We start from the raw sequence: 7,439 nt of genomic DNA on the forward strand, positions 1-7,439 counted from the left end.
ATTTCTATTACATTAAAAAGTAATTTTACAAAAGAAAGAGGGATGTATGAACATGTATAATATGTAATATTTCATATAAAATTATGTATATTTATGAATATTTACACATGTTATGTATGTTTTTATACATATTTATACATATTCATGCATGATAAAATTTTTATCAGGATATTATTATCTGAAATATCAGGGTTGGGTAGTGACAAGTTAAAAAGCTAAAAGTAAGTTAAAAAGTTGAAAAGTTAATAAGTAAATAATTTTAACTTAACTTAGTTACATTTTAGACTCTTAACTTTTTAACTTTATTTAGTTACATTTTATCGATAACTATTAACTTTTTATTTAAATTTTTTGAAGTTAAGTCTCAGACTCAAACAAACTTCATTAGAACATACTTTATATTTTATTTAAAAGTTTTGTTTGTATATATTATTTACATTATATATTGATTTCAATCTAGCAAAAACCGTATATTTTAATGTATTTAGTTTTTGATAGATTGAAATCTATATATATATATATAACAGTATATATTTAAACAAAAAGTTTAAATAAAATATAGCGTATATTCTAAATGAAGTATATGTTTCGTCATTTCCGTTATTTGTAAGACTCTGAAATCATAAAATAGAAAGAAATTTAACTTTTAATTTTTCAATTACTTTTTTTTATTAACTTAACTTTTAATTCAATTAATTTCATTATACATTAATTTGTATCTTAACGAAGTTAAATTTTCAAGGTTATTAACTTTAACTTAACTTAGTTAAAAGAAAAAATTAACTTACCCCCACACAACCCTGTGAAATACATATTAGATTTGTAATTCTGGAAATTTGCTATAATGTTACATATGATAAAAACTTGAAAAACATTTTAAAATTTGGCTTGATTTCTCGTTATTAAAAGTGTCAATTAAAAAAAATAAGATCTTGCGAGATCTTGTACGTCTTGTGCTTCCTTTTCGAAAAATAATAATATTTTATCATACATTCTTCTAATTGTTGCAAATTGGATTTTTTTACAAACTACATTCTGTAGTTTATATAGATCGGTATTACATTACTGTAAGTTTGCAGAAAACAATTTAATTATAATTTGCGACAGTCAGATTTCCGTCGCGAAAAAAGACTCATATTTCTGTATTTTGCAATATTACACTGCAAATAGTGCAACGATGTTTCACTTCGCCGTAAACATTCACCCACGAGTGTTCTTTGTGCCCTTGTAACTCTGCGTTGATCGAAGGCATTTAATCAATGTGCCGATTCGTCGGTCGCAAAAACCGTTCGCGCGGCGATCACGCGGGCGCGAGTCGCATGAAGTGTGGTGCGTTTTGATACTCTCGATGTGCAGCGTCTCGCAGCGATCTTCACTCCATTCAGAAATCGCGGCGCATGCCGCCGCGTACGAAGGATCATATTTCCCAGTGAAAAAGCACGATCAGGATACGCGCGCGCACAGTACTGGGAGGTTGGCGGAGTACTAAAGCGTCTCCCGTGTCCGAGCGAGTCTTCTCTCGTCGAGAACCACGCATCGTCCTCGGCATTGGCGCGACGCGAGTCAAAACGCCCAAATGTTGCATTGAAAGCTCCATGTGGAAGATATTGTATGCGCGGTACACTTCTGGGATTCTTTTTGCTTGAGGAAGGTTCCTTCTCATGTTGTTATTCTTACTAAAAGACGCATATCAAAAAAACGGAAAAAGAATTGATCAATTCAAAAGTGTGTACAAGCGACATTCACACAATTAAAAGATCAATGCAATATTACTATTGCATTGCTTTTCTTTTTTTTTAAAGGTTCATTTACTGCAATAACTATAAAGTTGTCATTTAGTTGTTTACAAAAAAAAGAACGAAAACATAAAAAAAGAAAAAAATTAAAAAACATATTTTTAAAAAACTTTTATTTCTATATATAATATCGCATAATCAGTTATTACATCAAAATTGCATATTTTAAAATTAATATTACAACGTTTTAATGGTTCAAAATATTTAAATTTATTTTTTGGAGTATTTTGTATTTTGAGTTGTATTATTAGGTTTGTTATAATGTGTACAATTTGTGATAATGGCTGTATTCAGCAGATAAAACTGATAAGTAAACGCTCAATGATTTTTTAATATATTTTTACACTTAGATCTAGCGAAGAGAGAGAATTAAAAGCAAGAACTAATCACATCAAATTAAAAATTACTAACCGCTCATTTATCAGTTTTCTCTTCTGAATGCACTTAAATTGATATATTTCTAGCTACAATATATTGTATAGCGTTCTACGCCAATGATGTCGCACGTCCGTTTCGTCAGTGCTGCGCAACCTTCTCGTTATTATCATCACATTATCATTTACGAGTAGCTTATTCGTATGTGTGATCGCGTATGCGTACTATTTAAATATGAATGAACCGCATTGAATCAATAATTGAACTTCTTATCGTGTTTCTATCAATATCAGATCTATTTTTTGCACTATATATCTATAACATGTGAAAATTCGAAAGGCAAATTGAATTTAAACAAAATAGCATTAAACACTTTTAGGTCGCTATTTTATTTGGTACGTTTTGTCATATGACAAAAACGCACAAAAATAAAAAATAGCACCTTTACAAATTATTAAAACTACAAAATCTTATCTCTTCTTTTCTTTTTACATATACAAGGTGTTTCTGAAATAACACCTACTAATTATACAGTGTTATTTCTAATAAAAAAACTGAATCGAAAAGTCCTCTCCATTTTACAATTTTCGCAATATTTTTTTTTACCCAATGAGCAAAATATTTAAAATTGATATATAAGACAACTTTTACAGTTTAAGAGTGTTTTTTAAGACACATCTTCAAAATATTTCACAAAGAACACTGAAAGATATCTTAAAATTGTCTTATACATTGATTTTATCAGTTTATTCGGCAATGTTCAGAAATTAACATCTCGTTAACTATTGCGAAAATTTCAAAATGGTAGAGGATTTTTCAACTCAGTTTTTTATTAGGCATAGCACTGATTAGTAAATGTCATGAAACACCCTGTATATAGACAATATTTAAGGTTGATAACTTTATTTTTTGTTAAATCAGTAATCATTGCATATTTCCAAAATATTTATTTCTTTATTCCTATTTGTTTAAGTCTTGCATATACCTTAACGATAAAATACAAATAAAAAGATATTTATTTTATTTAATATAAATTTACTCAAACATGTAAAAAAAAACTCTAATTACTTATTATATTTTCAGCTTCCAGTAAACGAGAATGGATTGAAATAGATTTAGATTTTTCATAAGTACGCATTTGCGTATCATTTAAAAAAAATCAAACAAATCATTTTTAATTTAAATGCGTTTTTATTCATTTAGGAATTACATGAAGAGAGAGAGAGAGAGAGAGAGAGAGAGAGGGGGGCACATTTCTATGCCTTTCAATCTAAAAATAATATCAGATTTTTTCTATACTTCGTGAATATTTTTCAATTCAAAATTTTAAATAGAAAATTCGATTTTTCAATCCAATTGAATCTAAAAAAAAAGTTTTCCATCCAATTGAGTTTAAAAAAAGTAAAAATGGACCATAAATGAATGAATGAAAAATATTTATTTTTCATTCATTTATATATATATATATACGCAGTTTTCATGTAAATTTTATAATATCCTTTTTTTATATCTTCAGCCGAAAAGACAGGGGCATCTGCCGTGTGTAGATTTTTACAGTCGGGAACACTCGAGAATGAAGTCTTCCTTTATTTTTAGGAAAATCAGACATTAGCACCGATTATGCTGGTGTTCCCAATATTCACTATGAATGTATTGTAAACCTAATTAGTATCTAAGCAGCACGGCAGCGCTGCAAAGCGCTAAAAAAGCACTTATATACACTTTTTAGAGCTTTTTTAACACCTTGTAAGTATTGTGTGCTATAATGTAACGTGAACTATATAGGTTTTCAATATTCAACGGTGTATATGAAATACGACTTCGCTCTTCGGGAAATCCACCATTTGAGAGTCACTGTGCGGCAAGCTTCCGCCGCTACGGCGTGTATTTCTCCCCTTTCTAATCCACGCCGCGGGTCCCCCGTGTGTGGCCTTATAAAAATGAATTTTGACGCCAGCGCACAAGATGTAGAACGGACGAAATAGGTAAAATTAAACGATTATAGCCGGCTCAATTCTTCTTTGAATTAGTGAAACGAATTACGAATGGTGAGACTTTTCTCCGATAAAAGTCGATATAGGTAGGTCGAGACTTGGAGCATCATAAATTATCGTCGCGGCGTGGATATTCTGTTGTATTCTGTTAATATAATAACATGACGAAATATGATGTATAACATTATTGACAGGGGAAAAATTATTGCGTAATTGAGAACGCTAATTACACTAACGCGCATCGATCAAGAAGATAAGACGAATTAACGTTTCATAAATTTGATAAAAGGTATCTTTTTCTTTTTCTTTCTTCAGTAACGCGTCCCCTGCGAGTGAGTTCGATTTGGCTGGTTGTACGAGAGGCACTATTTATATTTTGAGCCTAATAATAAAAAAATAATAATTTGTCATTTATTGTTTTTCAAAATATTCTCCTTTATGATCTATACACTTTTGCATGTGTTCGAACCACTTGTCAAAACATTTTTTCCATTCCGCTTGAGACACCTCCAAAATATGGTCTTTGAACGCATCAACGGCTTCTTCTGCCGACGAAAATCGTTGTCCACGCAATTTATTCTTGACGTTCGGGAACAAAAAGAAGTCATTTGATGCCAAATCAGGACTGTACGGCGAATGACCCATTAATTCGATTTTTGAGTGCTCAAATAGTCGGTTGTTAGACGAGATGTGTGACAGCTGGCATTGTCTTGATGAAGAATGATCCGGCGGCGCTTGTTTGTTTTCCTTATTTCACTGAAGACTTCCGGCAAACAAATGGTTGTGTACCATTCAGAATTGACCGTTCTACGTTCCTCTAAAGGCACTGTTGCCACATGACCAGTTTTTCCGAAAAAACAGGCGACCATTTGTTTCGAAGTGCTTCGAGCGCGAACAACTTTTGTTGGATTTGGTTCATCTTGAAACACCCATACAGTCGACTGCTGTTTAGTTTCCGGCTCATACGCATAGATCCATGATTCGTCACCTGTTACAATCTTATACACGTCTTTTGAAGCACCGCCATTGTATTTCTTAAGCATTTGTTTGCACCAATCGACACGAGCATCTTTTTGAGATTTTGTCAGATTATGTGGGATCCAACGAGAACAAACCTTTTTCACGGCTAAATGATTATGCAATATTTCATATATGCTGGTGGAACTAATGCCTAAGGTTGTCTCAATCTCACAGTATGTCACATGATGATCTTACATTATTAGTTATGCACAGCATCAATGTTTTCTGATACAACAACTGATTTTGGACGACCTTCACGACTTTCGTCGGTGAATGAACGGCGACCACGATTAAATTCGTTATACCAGCGTTTCACAGTGGCAAAGGATGGGGCTTTATCGCCAAAAGTGGAAGTAAGTTGATTGATGCACTCCTGTCTTGATAATCCACGTCGAAAGTTGTAATAAATAATTGCACGAAAATTTTCACGAGTTAATTCCATTTTTTCGCTGAGACACAATTTTCAAGTGACTGTAAACAATACAAATCGCGCTCAAATAACAAAACGTTCTGAAGAAGGTTATGATCAAAAATGTCAAACTTTCTAGTGGAAACGTCCGATGGCACCTGACATTCCTGACAACACTCAGTGTTGCCAAGGCTCAAAATATAAGTAGTGCTCCTCGTAGTACTATATGATGGCCCGTATTCAGAGCGAGCTTATATCGATAAAAGCGCGCTTTTATCTCTAGAATTCTATAGTATGTGTAATGTAAATTATAGCATGTTAGCGCGCTAACATGCTATAATTTACATTACACATACTATAGAATTCTAGAGATAAAAGCGCGCTTTTATCTCTAGAATTCTATAGTATGTGTAATGTAAATTATAGCATGTTAGCGCGCTAACATGCTATAATTTACATTACACATACTATAGAATTCTAGAGATAAAAGCGCGCTTTTATCTCTAGAATTCTATAGTATGTGTAATGTAAATTATAGCATGTTAGCGCGCTAACATCGTTGTAAGCGCATTCTGAATACGGGCCGATAAATATAGCAGAGTCAAATAAATTAGGTAATGGTTTGAAGTCAAAAATATAATCCGTATTCGAAATGCGCTTACAAAAAAGGTGTTTGTTCGCGCATCGCATGTTTCAACATGCTTTAACATACTTCTATCCCGATAAAAATAAAAATCGGAATAAATCGGATGTAACGGGAGAATAACGGAAGTATAAACAAAACTTCTAGAAGGCGAAAATTGGAATAATGAAATATAAAAGACGCATTTATGCTATGGACCTGCGCACAATAGAGGAACAAGAATTAGATATTAAGATTTCAACCTATTAGAAACCGTGTATTCCGATGTAATCAGTTTCTTATAGGTTAAAATCTTAATATCTAATTCCTGTTCCTCTATTGTGCTCAGGCCCTATCTCGTTGATATTACGGTGGTAACATATAATAATATCGAATATTTGTTTACATTAAGGCGCTGCGCACAATAGAAGGAATAAGGAATAAGGAATTAGGAATAAAGAATAAACAATTTCAACCTATCAGAAACCGTATATTCCGATGTATCTGATTTCTCATTAGGTGCATTCAGTACTACGATCGGTCACTGAGCGCTCAGTTGTATTTGTTTGGTTTGTATTTTTAGTTCTAACGGAATATGCCAATCAGATGCAAGAGCTCACTGAGCGCTCAGTGAACGGTTGTAGCACCCAATGGGCGCATTTAGCAGACATAATGCTGGATTCACACTGCATCCGATGTGCGTCGTACGACGCTCTGCAACCAATCAGAAAACAGGATTCCGATGGATTTTGCTTGGTATCATCGGAATTCTGTTTTCTGATTGGTTGCAGAACGTCGTACGACGCAAATCGTATGCAGTGTGAATCCAGCATTATTTCTGAAAATCTGAATCCATTTTAATTCACTCTCGTTTGCTGGATGTTGAGTCCACTGAATGTGCCCAATGTACATACATACGTACATACATTGGATCCAATCAAAGACATAGAGAATGGACTACACAATCCGTGTGTCAAAATGGTCAATAGGGATGAGAGGGACCGTGGCAGACGGCCATTTCTATCTCTTTCCATTCAATGGTGTAATGGGAGAAAGAATGAGAGGGAGATTGGCCGTCTCCCACGGTCCCTCTCTCTCATTATTCTCAACCATATTTGATACATTACTAATAGCGTTTTCGGCCCGATCGGGTTTGCACCAACCTGGGTTGGATTAATCTTTCCTATTGGTTGATGTCACACGCTCTACCAATAGGAGAGCGC

General features: G+C 33.4%; 1 long non-coding RNA gene across 1 annotated transcript in view; it reads left to right on the forward strand.

Annotated features, from left to right (window-relative positions):
• The first annotated feature begins 1,139 nt into the window (after positions 1-1,139).
• Positions 1,140-7,439, forward strand: part of LOC108762682 (uncharacterized) — a 6,947-nt gene continuing 647 nt past the window's right edge. The window contains exons 1-2 of the long non-coding RNA XR_001940182.1: positions 1,140-1,725; positions 5,702-5,704. This is a non-coding gene — a long non-coding RNA (uncharacterized LOC108762682). The remainder of the gene's footprint in view (positions 1,726-5,701; positions 5,705-7,439) is intronic.

Source organism: Trachymyrmex cornetzi, unplaced genomic scaffold (assembly GCF_001594075.2).
Source record: "Trachymyrmex cornetzi isolate Tcor2-1 unplaced genomic scaffold, Tcor1.1 scaffold316, whole genome shotgun sequence".
In the NCBI taxonomy this organism is placed as follows: Eukaryota; Metazoa; Arthropoda; class Insecta; order Hymenoptera; family Formicidae; genus Trachymyrmex; species Trachymyrmex cornetzi.